This window comes from Sinocyclocheilus rhinocerous, unplaced genomic scaffold, assembly GCF_001515625.1.
Source record: "Sinocyclocheilus rhinocerous isolate Xijiao unplaced genomic scaffold, SAMN03320098_v1.1 scaffold1358, whole genome shotgun sequence".
In the NCBI taxonomy this organism is placed as follows: Eukaryota; Metazoa; Chordata; class Actinopteri; order Cypriniformes; family Cyprinidae; genus Sinocyclocheilus; species Sinocyclocheilus rhinocerous.
Window position 1 is genome coordinate 86,879 of NW_015662582.1, and position 11,647 is coordinate 98,525.

General features: G+C 41.5%; 1 protein-coding gene across 3 annotated transcripts in view; it reads right to left on the minus strand.

Annotated features, from left to right (window-relative positions):
- Nucleotides 1-475: 475 nt before the first annotated feature.
- The window catches only part of LOC107728098 (transcription factor Maf-like), a 162,445-nt gene continuing 151,273 nt past the window's right edge, over nucleotides 476-11,647 (minus strand). For all 3 annotated transcript variants that reach the window (XM_016538175.1, XM_016538177.1, XM_016538176.1), the window contains exon 4: nucleotides 476-731. The gene's annotated coding sequence lies outside the window, so the exon portion shown is untranslated. The remainder of the gene's footprint in view (nucleotides 732-11,647) is intronic.

The window sequence follows — 11,647 nt, forward strand, 5'->3', positions numbered from 1 at the left end:
TTTTTTACTACTTTGCTTGACTGAGAACCAGTCCATTTTCAGTTCCAATTTTTGCTACAATTTGCTGTATCCCTATAGATTTACAAGCTTTAATTAAACGATCAGATATCTACATAACATGATTGGGATTGATAGGAAAAAGTTTTGAAGGAAAAAAATAAAATAAATCTATATATTTTTTTTTTATTCTTGCCAGTTTCGAAACATATATTTAGTTATTTATTTTTTAACTAATTAATTTGCTTGAAATTATGGAACACAAAAATAACATATAGCCTATACCTGCTTGCGATAATTACAATATTGGTAGAAAGTCATCTACAAAGATGCTGAGTGTGGACCCAGTGAAGCAATGTCTGCTGATCAATAATCAAAACATGCACTGATGTTTTTTTTCTTTTCTTTCTTTTTATCTCCTGAAAATAAAAGAGTGTCTCCAACAGCAGAATGTCATCCTTTCCACAAGGTTGGCCATTTTCCGATTTAAGGTTTGCTTTCACGTTTCCATTTTTCTTCCATTTGATATGTTTAGTTGTAGAAAAAAAGAAGCTGCAGGCGCAGTCGAAGAAAAGGGATCTTATCAAAGGACTCAGCTCCTTAAGAACAGTGCCAGGGGAAGAGGGGGAATTATGGATTTGATTCTTGTTGCATCGTCTTCAGAGAGTTTGAGGTCTTGTGCTTTGTGGAAGGCCTTGTGCTGAGAGTCATCTCGTCAACTGCCACCCTGATATCTGCAGCAAGAGAAAATAAGGAGAGTAAAAAGAAGGAAGAAGAGAGGAAGAGACATAGATGAGTAATTGTTTGTGTGTGGGACACAGGAGACACTCTATGAAGTGAGATTGCCAGTGATGTAAAATGAGTCATGGCTGTTTAGCTTTCCGTTTGTTCAGAAAAAAAACAAAATTAGGGTAACCACCCTGTGAGTGTGAGTGGGCCATCATCCACACCAAGATTAGGAGTGACAGCGGTCACCGCTTGGTGTAACACCATTTTCAGATTCAATTAAATCCACACCACTGGAGAACACTCATCAGCATTGTGATTAATAGAGTAAAAAGAAGGAAGAAGAGAGGAAGAGACATAGATGAGTAATTGTTTGTGTGTGGGACACAGGAGACACTCTATGAAGTGAGATTGACAGTGATGTAAAATGAGTCATGGCTGTTTAGCTTTCCGTTTGTTCAGAAAAAAAACAAAATTAGGGTAACCACCCTGTGAGTGCGAGTGGGCCATCATCCACACCAAGATTAGGAGTGCCAGCGGTCACCGCTTGGTATAACACCATTTTCAGATTCAATTAAATCCACACCACTGGAGAACACTCATCAGCATTGTGATTAATGGCCACTTCCTAAAATACTTCACAAACACCTCTCAAACAATCACCATTGAGCTTAACCACTGTGAACCCCAAAAGCAATCTACACATGCATTATAATATTATTTTCAACATTATGTCCTACAAAACATCTTTGTATTCATCCATTTAATATGGTACAATATTTTCTGGCATTTCTATTCTAATTTAAGTGTTTTAACTTGTATTTCTTGATTAGTAATGGTCCAAAAACCCAATGAACTTATCACTACAGGATGTAACTTTAGCATCAGTTTTAGTTGGTTGGCGGATATTTCTTTCTGATATTGAATCATGTTCAAAATAAATCATACTGATTGAAAGTATCCAAAATTAACACTAAAAATCGAACACAGTGCCATTGGTGTCGCTTAGTAAACAAAGAAGATGAGCAAAAAATGTTTATAGTGTGTTTGGCCCATTCTCAATTTACCATCCATTGGCAGATTCAGACCCTTAATTGAATGAAATGTATACGATTAGTCCAGTTTATCTTACCATTAGGCAATTTTAATAAATAAATAAATAAATAAATATATAAACAAACTGTGTATTTATATATTGAACAGAGTGCTAGTTTTGAAGCATAACTGCCACTAGTAGTTCAGAACAGTATTACAGTCTAAACACTGTATGCATGTGGGTGGGCCATTAAGCAAAAACTCTTATTTTTGCTCGGCATGTACAGTAACTGCTTCTTTAAGAAAACAAGCTTTCTGTGTACAAAAAAGTCCCATATGAATCAATCAAGTTTGATTGATATGAATCAATCAAGTTCACACCGGTTTGTTAATCTCCTGTCTGGTTTGAACAGCCCCACAGTATAAAAATCACCATCTGCTATATACACAGGGGTGCATGAGGGTGAATGAAATGTCACAGTTCCCTATCTGTCGGTCACTACGAGTTATGTCGTGACAACATTAGGGGATTCACTTGGGAGCCCCAATCATCTCTGACTTTAAGAGAAAACGCCAATGAAATTTGGCTAGTGGATTTTGCATACCTGAGCCACTCCCCGTGCATACGGGTATAAATAGGCGACAGTTGCATTCACTCCTTAGATTTTTGCTTTGGAGCCAAGTGGATGAACGTGCTTGATCTCCACAAATCCCATTTAATCTCTGGAACTGTTCTGGTTGGCGTTACAGTGTGAACAGCGGTGTCCCTGTCTGCAGTGATTCCCCTGGGCACTTCAACTGAAAGAACAAATTTCCTAAAAATGCAAATCACGGACGGCTCGCGTCTTTTTAAAGATGCCGTTCCGTCCGTGTCCTCTTGGTTGTTTTCGTTACCTGTCTTCTGAGGACGAACACGATCGTTGTGTAGCGAATCAGCTCATGGGGAAATATGAATAATTAATCATAACTAGTTATAATTAATTATAAATATTTAGATCCGCTGTAGATATTTACTTGACCTCTCAGGGTCAACTGTCTGTCAATTCTAAGAACGTTAATTTCCTGGTTAAGGGAAATAACTTTCTTACTGTACAACTCTACACAGAGCCTGTAGCATAAATCTGCAGTTATGAGCAAACAATGACCAACGTCAAGTGTGATACAAGTAAGACTTTATTAACTACATAAACACTTAAACGAGTCTAACATACTACATAAACACTTAAACTAGTCCACACGCATACAGTTGGTATAGGAAAGGGTTAAAGCTTAAGCAGTAAAGAGGAGAGAAATAAGGAATGAAGTTATGGAACCATTTGCATATTCAGCAGATCTACACCTAAGGGAAGGGTTGGTTCATATGAGACCACTTCAGCACTGGTTACACTCCCGAGTCCCGAGATGGGCATGGCGCCGCGGTACATATCGTGTGACCATCACACCAATGTGTCGCTGCTCTTTCAGCCCCTGGTCGGACCTTGCTTTTCTACGGGCCGGGGTGCCCTTGGAACAAGTGTCCCGGCATGTTGTTGTCATGACAGATGCCTCCAGTACGGGCTGGGGCGCTACATGCATCGGCCGGCAGCCTCTGGGCTCTGGACAGGGCCCCGACTGCTTTGGCACATCAACTGCCTAGAGATGTTGGCAGTGCAACTGGCCTTGCGGCAGTTCTGGCCACTGCTGCTAGGCAAGCATGTGTTGGTCTGCACGGACAACACTGCGGCTGTCTCGTACATCAACCGACAGGGAGGTCTACGATCACGTCGCATGTCACATCTTGCCCGCCATCTCCTCCTCTGGAGTCAGACGCGGCTGAAGTCGCTGCGCGCCATCCACACGCGCCATCCACATTCCGGGGGAGCTCAATCGTGCAGCCAACACGCTCTCACGACAGCTCACATTCCCTGGAGAATGGCGACTCCATCCCGAGACGATACGGCTGATCTGGAGTCGATTCGGGGAAGCCCATGTAGACCTGTTTGCTTCCCACGAGTCCTCCCACTGCCAGCTGTATTACTCCCTGACCGAGGCCCCCCTCGGCACGGACGGGCTGGCACACAGCTGGCCTTGGGCTTTACGCAAGTATGCGTTTCCCCCAGTAAGCCTGCTTGCACAGATACTGTGCAAGGTCAGGGAGGACGAGGAACAGGTCCTGCTGGTTGCGCCATACTGGCCCACCCTGACCTGGTTTCCGGAACTCATGCCCCTTGCGACAGCCCCTCCCTGGTGCATCCCTCTGAGGAAGGACCTCTATTCTCAGGGGCTCGGCACCATGTGGCACCTGTGTCCAGATCTGTGGACTAGAGTGGTCTGTCACAAGCAGTGGTGGACACCATCACTCAGGCTCGAGCTCCCTCGATGAGGCAAGCCTATGCACTGAAGTGGAGTCTGTTCGAAAACTGGTGTTCCTCTCGCCGAGAAGACCCCCGGAGATGCACGACTGGAGTAGTGCTTTCTTTCCTGCAAGAAAGGTTGGAGCGTAGGCTGTCACCCTACACCTTGAAAGTGTATGTGGCTGCTATCGCAGCACATCACGATGCAGTGGACGGCCGGTCCCTGGGAAAGCACGATCTCATCGACAGGTTCCTGAGGGGTGCCAGAAGGTTAAATCCTCCTAGGCCACCCCTGGTGCCCTCCTGGGTCCTCTCTATCGTCCTGGTTGGACTTCAGAGGGGTCCCTTTGAGCCGCTGGATTCAGTCGAACTTAAGTTCCTGTCTGCTAAGACAGCGATCCTGACCGTGCTCACTTCCATCAAGAGAGAGGACCTCCAAGCATTTTCAGTGAGCGAAGAGTGCCTTGTGTTTAGGCTGGACTACTCTCACATTGTCCTGAGACCCCGGCCTGGATACGTGCCAAAGGTTGCCACCACACCTTTTCACGATCAGGTGGTGAACCTGCAAGCACTGCCCTCGGAGGAGGCAGACCCAGCCTTGGCGTTTGCTGTGTTCCGTAAGAGTGCTGCGCATATACGTGAACCACACCCGGAGTTTTAGAAGCTCTGAGCATCTCTTTGTCTGCTACGGAGGTCATCAGAAAGGAAAGGCTGTCTCCAAGCAGAGGTTGGCCCACTGGATAGTGGATGCCATCGCCTTGGCGTACCAATCCCAAGGCGAGCCGTGCCCCCCTGGGGGCGAGGGCTCACTCCACACGGAGTGTTGCCTCCTCCTATGCGTTGGCGCACGATGCCTCTCTGGCAGACATCTGTAGAGCTGCGGGCTAGGCGACACCGAACACCTTCGTGAGATTTTACAGTCTCTGCGTTGAGCCAGTTTCTTCCCGTGTGTTGGGTAACAGGTAGGCATGGCCGGTGTCATGCTTGCTGCGCCATTTCCCCTCACCCAGGGATGCCAGCGCCTTTTTCCTCCTCCAGTAAGTTCCCCGGACGGCAAACCCTGGTCGAGTATCCTCCAGCACCCCCGGCAGTCAGAATGGACGGAGCAGTCTGGCGCCAGGCCCAGTATTGGTATTAGCTTGCCCGGATCTCTGGCCAGCCCCTGTATTGGGCTAGGTGTCCATATGGTTTGATTCCCTGTGGGCAATCCCATATGTGTATTCTTCCATGGTAAGGTTCCCCTCTCGGTGAGCCCGTGTCTTCCCTTTGACAGATCATTCTGTCAGTCTCTGCTGGCAGTCATTCCATCCCTACTCTCAGGTAGGACCTGCCTCAGAGACCCATTCCATATGTAGTACTGCCCCAGGCCTGGGTCAGTTCATTTAGTGTCTCCACATGATACCTCCATGCGGGTAGGATTTGGCCTCCGCTTCCCCACCGTTACTGCCGAGCTGTAACAACAAATAGGAAAGACTTGAAGCAAATCTTTCATTGAAGGTCGAAATCCCTTTGTCCCCATGCCACAACCTAGAACCAGCCTGGCTGGTGGCCAGGGACAAGTTCTCGGCTCCTCTGCGTAAAACCTGAAGAGTGGATGCACCTGTCGCCTATTTATACCCGTATGCACGGGGAGTGGCTCAGGTATGCAAAATCCACTAGCCACATTTCATTGCCGTTTTCTCTGAATGTCAGAGATGATTGGGGCTCCCAAGTGAATCCCCTAATGTCGTCACGACATAACGTCTCTGTTCCTCCATCAGGGAACGAGGGTTACGTATGTAACCAAAACATTTTGCATTGTGCTTTGAAAATGGCAGCGGACAGCTTAGATTGATGCTTTAATTTCAAATAGAAATATTCTATTGTATTACAGTTTGTCAGTCTAAAATGGTAATTGTGCATTAACAGCTGTCAACCATGTTGGTATGCAAATGAGCTGTCTGAACTTATTTACAGAGCGCATTTTTAATTTTAGTCACGAATGCGCACTTGCGTACCACTTACATGCACCATGCATCTAATACATCAGCATCCGCTGAGAGCTGTTTGCTACTGCTGCCTGTCTCTCATTCTGAATGTGGGTGTGTATGTCAAGCAACACAATCAAAATGTTTATTATAGTAATGTTGGTGTTGTTTGTGGTGTGTCTACGAGCCAATAAAATAGCAATAATGTGGAGTGTCTGCAAATCTGCAAAACAAAACATACCTTGAAATAAGTGACCAAAGTGTCAAATAACCAAATGTTAGTGTCATGGCAACCTTCTTTGGCTCACTGTGACTTCAAATATTTATACAGAATCTTTTATTTCACATGGTGACAATTGACATATGTTCCACATGTATGTTTTAGCCTGTAGATAATGTAACTTGCCAACTGTAACACCCACTAGCTAGAGTGCCCTCTGATGAAGATCATAGGGCACTCCAGCTAGTGGGTGTAACACTAACATGTGACATGTTGTCTCTCTTGTGTGCTTGACTTGAAGTCTGCTGCCTGTGTCATACATGAAACAACGCAACAAAGTTGCTGTCAATAAAGAGCATCTTAAATAACAAAAAAACACTCACAAAGCTAACAAGAAAAAATACTTTCTTCTTCTTCTTCTTCTTCTTAAAATGTGAAGTGGTGAAATATGAATACCACAATGCAAAGGTGTAGTTGGTGGTTGTCAGGATGTTGCAAACGAGTTCAGAATGGTTTCCAGCACCACACTATGGTTGCTAATGCCCAGTTAAAAATAACCCACAACCATGTCTCTAGAAATGATATTCTAGTCTCTAAATATGACTCAGGTCAATCTTTCAATGCATCTTTAGAGCTTATTTATTTATTTTATCACCTGCAAAAAAATTATTATTCGTATTGCTTAGAAAAATTATAGCACACCACTCCTTAATAAGCCAAATGATTTGACAACTTATTGTTGCTCACGTATCACATAAAACTATGCTTAAGCCAACAATTTATTGGAGAATGAGTGAGTGAGTTATTTATTTATTTATTGCTATTTGCATGCATCCATTCACAACTATTCCTCTCAGCTTCATTTTCCACCTTTGATTGATTGATTGATTGATGAGTTTTCCCACAAAGCGCTTGGGGATTTTATGTGGTTTCCCTAAAATTTTGTCTCAGACATCAGCAAAATTTAACCACCTACAATTGACAGCCTTTGCATAGGAGCCTGTTTATGGTGCCTAAAAATGTCTCTCAGCTTCATTTTCCACCTTTGATTGATTGATTGATTGATTGATGAGTTTTCCCACAAAGCACTTGGGGATTTTATGTGGTTTCCCTAAAATTTTGTCTCAGACATCAGCAAAATTTAACCACCTACAATTGACAGCCTTTGCATAGGAGCCTGTTTATGGTGCCTAAAAATGCAGTTAGGCCACTCATTAGGATTTGAGAACATACCTGTCAACCCTCCCGTTTTTCCCGGGATTCTCCCGTATTTTAACATTCTATCCAGCTATCATCTCGTTTAAATATTTTCCCATATTTCTCCCGTATTTTTAATCTTTCTATAGAAAAATCCCATTGGGCATATTTAATAGCTATGTTTGCTACATTCGCCTCCGGTAAAACTCCCGTAATTTGTATGGCCCAAACCTCATTATATGAATAATCACGTCAACAAATTCCAAGGTTGCCCAGTTGCCAGATCTTGTATGAAACTCATCCTTCTCACACAATCGACACACAAATTTCAACCCATTTGTGCCCTCAACTTGGCAACCTACAACGGTGATGACTAGCGCGGGAAGGAAAGGATCACTGGTAGAAATGGGACGGGAGGAGAAGACTCAGGTGGTGCTCTGGTGAAAAAAAAAATATACACATGCAAATTGAGATATAGCTTACACTTCAAAAGGCTATGGTTTAATTGATTAAATATGAGCACTGCAAGTTGCAAAATCATGTGCTGCGCTGCTTTGTTCACTGCGGTTACCGGGGAAATGGCTATAGTCCTGGCGAAAAGCCAAAGAATGAGGAGAGAATGAATTTGCATTTTTCAATAAGCCCTTCTGCTTTTTGTTTTAGGCCAAAGTCAAAAACGAGCCTTATTTTTATGCAGAAAACACACAGTTTGATAGTTTTTTGATAATAATTGTTTAAATTAATATAATAATAATAATAATAATAATAATATTGTTTTAGGCCAAAGTCAAAAACGAGCCTTATTTTTATGCAGAAAACACAGTTTGATATACACGCAGTTTAAATAATTGTTTGATAATAATTGTTTAAATTAATATAATAATAATAATAATATAATATAATGATTGATACTTTTGCCCTACCCCAACCCCTCTCCCGTATTTTGGGACCCAAATGTTGACAGGTATGTTTGAGACAAAGCACAGTAATAGACCATTATTTTGTTCAGTGAGAGTAGACAATGAGTTTCAAATGCACTTAAGAACCACAGAAGGTTATGTCTTTCCTTCTCTAACAGATGCACTATTATATCTGAGTGTCAAAGGTAACCAATAGTACTAATCACCCATGTAATCCACAGGGATCTGGTTAAATGTATCTCTTCAAAGTTAGAAACGAGCTGAGGTTAGGGAACTTATTTTAGCTCTAATGCTTTTATGACCATACATATCTCAGAGCAACCCCAGATCTGAAATTGAATATGAGACATTCAGGATAGTTTCCATGTCCAGAATGTATTCATCTACAGAGGTATCTATGTAACACTGAACTCAGTTAGTGTCCTCTGTGACTACAAATTCAAGCTTTTCAATGTGACCCATGGACAGAATATTACCATTAAAGTGGGAATTTTGTTTTTATCACTAGCAATGAAGAGTGCAGTGTAATGGAGGAGATGACTCTCTGAGAAGCTTCTAACCCAGGTGCTAGCATCTGAGCTTGCTGTCTCATCAATAATTGACAGCATCAAACCAATCAGAACAATTTGCTCCCCACAAAGCGAAGTGCTAGAGCAGGCTGGAGGTGCTTAATCATTAATGAGGCAATTAGCTAAAACTGTTACACCTGGCCTGAGTCGTTTGCGGAGTGGCCGCTTGTCTGACACTACACCGGAGGACTCTTGGATATCAACTGACAGGAGTCCTAGCAGGGTCATCTATTGACAAGAAGAGTGGCACCTGATACCTCTACAAATCATTTCCCTTAACTCATGTGAATGCTTTTTACTAGATTTGGGAAGAGATACAGTCTTGCAGAGAAGATGATGCAGCTTGGTAGTGCCTTAAAATGAATCCAATGGAGGTACTATTTTTGTGGACAGACAACGCATTGATCTAAGACTGATGTAACTGCACTCAAACATGTAAAAAAAATAAAAAATATATATTTTGAAGCCTGAAGCTCCAATTCAGATGGAGATGCAAGTTCTAAGAGGTCCTCTTGGAGAGATTCATTGACTGTCTATTTTGAATGACTGGATGATTAATCAATTCTGCTTCCCTGTCAGCTTTTTTTTTTGCTTTGTTTTTTTAAGTCAACATTTTTTTTAGTTGAGAAACTAGTTTTGATTCAAAAAGTCCTGTTGCTCAAATGGTTAAAAATGGCACTGACAATGCACAATGTTTGTCTGTCTTGCTGACACTTTAAAACAGGTTGCCCAATCCTGTTCCTGGAGATTAACCTCCCTTCAATGTTCAGCACCAAATATGATCAAACACAATGGAACCAGCTAATTAAGATCTTCAGGAGCACTTGATAATTACAGACCAGGGTTGGAGCTGATATCCGCAGATAGGTAGATCTCCAGGAACAAGATTGGGCACCCTTGCTGTGAAATATCTGACAAAGTATATAATGTGATATTGGTAATGCATTACTTCTACAAGTAACGGTCCCTAACACTGACTGTTGGTCCTTTACTGTCGGCCAAATGCACATGGGTCATTCCACGAAATATGGGGGGAGGGGGGTATAATAAAAAAAATTATATCCACTGTTTTGTGCCATCTCAGGTTATGTAATTTATTATTTTACGACTATTTTTCTACTTCATGTTTTTATATTTTTGTCAATCCTGTTACAGACACGTGTTACTATATACTATAGTTTAATTACAACTATGTGATAATTGTCACAGGTGCATCTCAATAAATTAGAATGTCGTGGAAAAGTTCATTTATTTCAGTAATTCAACTCAAATTGTGAAACTCGTGTATTAAATAAATTCAATGCACACAGACTGAAGTAGTTTAAGTCTTTGGTTCTTTTAATTGTGATGAAGCATTTTAGTCTCTCTTTTCACTGGGATTGTTTAAAATTTTCGATAAAAAAAAAAAAATATATATATATATATTTGCCATTTAGATGACCAAGAACATCTTAATTTTGGAGAGTGACCACATGTCATTTAATAATAATAATAAAACAAGAGTAACAGGGATGACATGACACATTCTTCAGCACACTGCACATTTGTTTACATAATACTGTAAATTTTTACCATTTCAAATTGCATTATATTGTTTTGCACGTACTTGGCATAGCTGTAAGACAATAGTAAACAGTCAGTTTTTCAGTTAAAGTCAGTTCATTGCTGATTTAGCACATTACATTTCTAAGAGATCTAATGTTTAAAGATTATTGTAATTAGATAATGCGTTCCATCTGTTTGTCTGTGTTCCCTCACAGAACTTAAAATACACTAATCTGGTTCAATTATTAGGCAAGGAAGATCATCATATCTTGGTCTTTCTGTGAACATCTGAAACCAGACCAAGATCTTGATGCTGAAATTTGGTTTGATTTTGTTGAACACTGCAAGACTGGGATGAGGGTTTGCACCTTGCTGCTCTTGGTTTTAATTGAATTTGCATGGATGCATTACTGACAATGAGTAATAGATTAGACTGATCATCCTATCACGGTCATTAACAACAATAGTAATAGTAACAATGCCAACAATACTAACTAAAAATTTAACTGATGCTCATATGCCACCCACACTGAACGATATAGGCATTATCTCAATAATACACCCAGGGTGACCTTTAAACATGTTTGCATTTTACACAGCCACCTAATATGTCATCCCTGTTACCCACATGTCAAAACCTCTTACTTTGACAAGTAACGGCTGACAGTAACAGGTTTGACAATTTAGCTAATTTGCTAATTGCTAGCTAATAGTCAAGTTCACAAAAGCAAATGTTATACACTTTGAAAGGATGTTACTTGTAGATATTAATTATATTAAACGTAATAAATGATTGTTTAAATTTACATTTTAAAATGGTAACAGTATTGACATTGCATGATGTCCCCCCTCAGTCAAGCCTCATAAATCATCAAAAATAGAAAATGATAGAGGAGTGAGAGAAAATGCTTGTGTTTTAAGTGTTAGAATCCTCGTTGAGAAATTATGTAACCTCCTAGAAGTGATGTCACTTGAATGTACCACTGTTTTACAAGTTCCCCTTCTAGGGAACTCAACGCTGCGTCGTGGTGGACACTTTGGGGAACGCTGTCTGCGTGACCGGTACCTGAAGCATGCGTAAAACAACTCCAATCCTATTGGTCCACCTGGCCCGTGACGTCCTAGGCGGGGGCCCGAA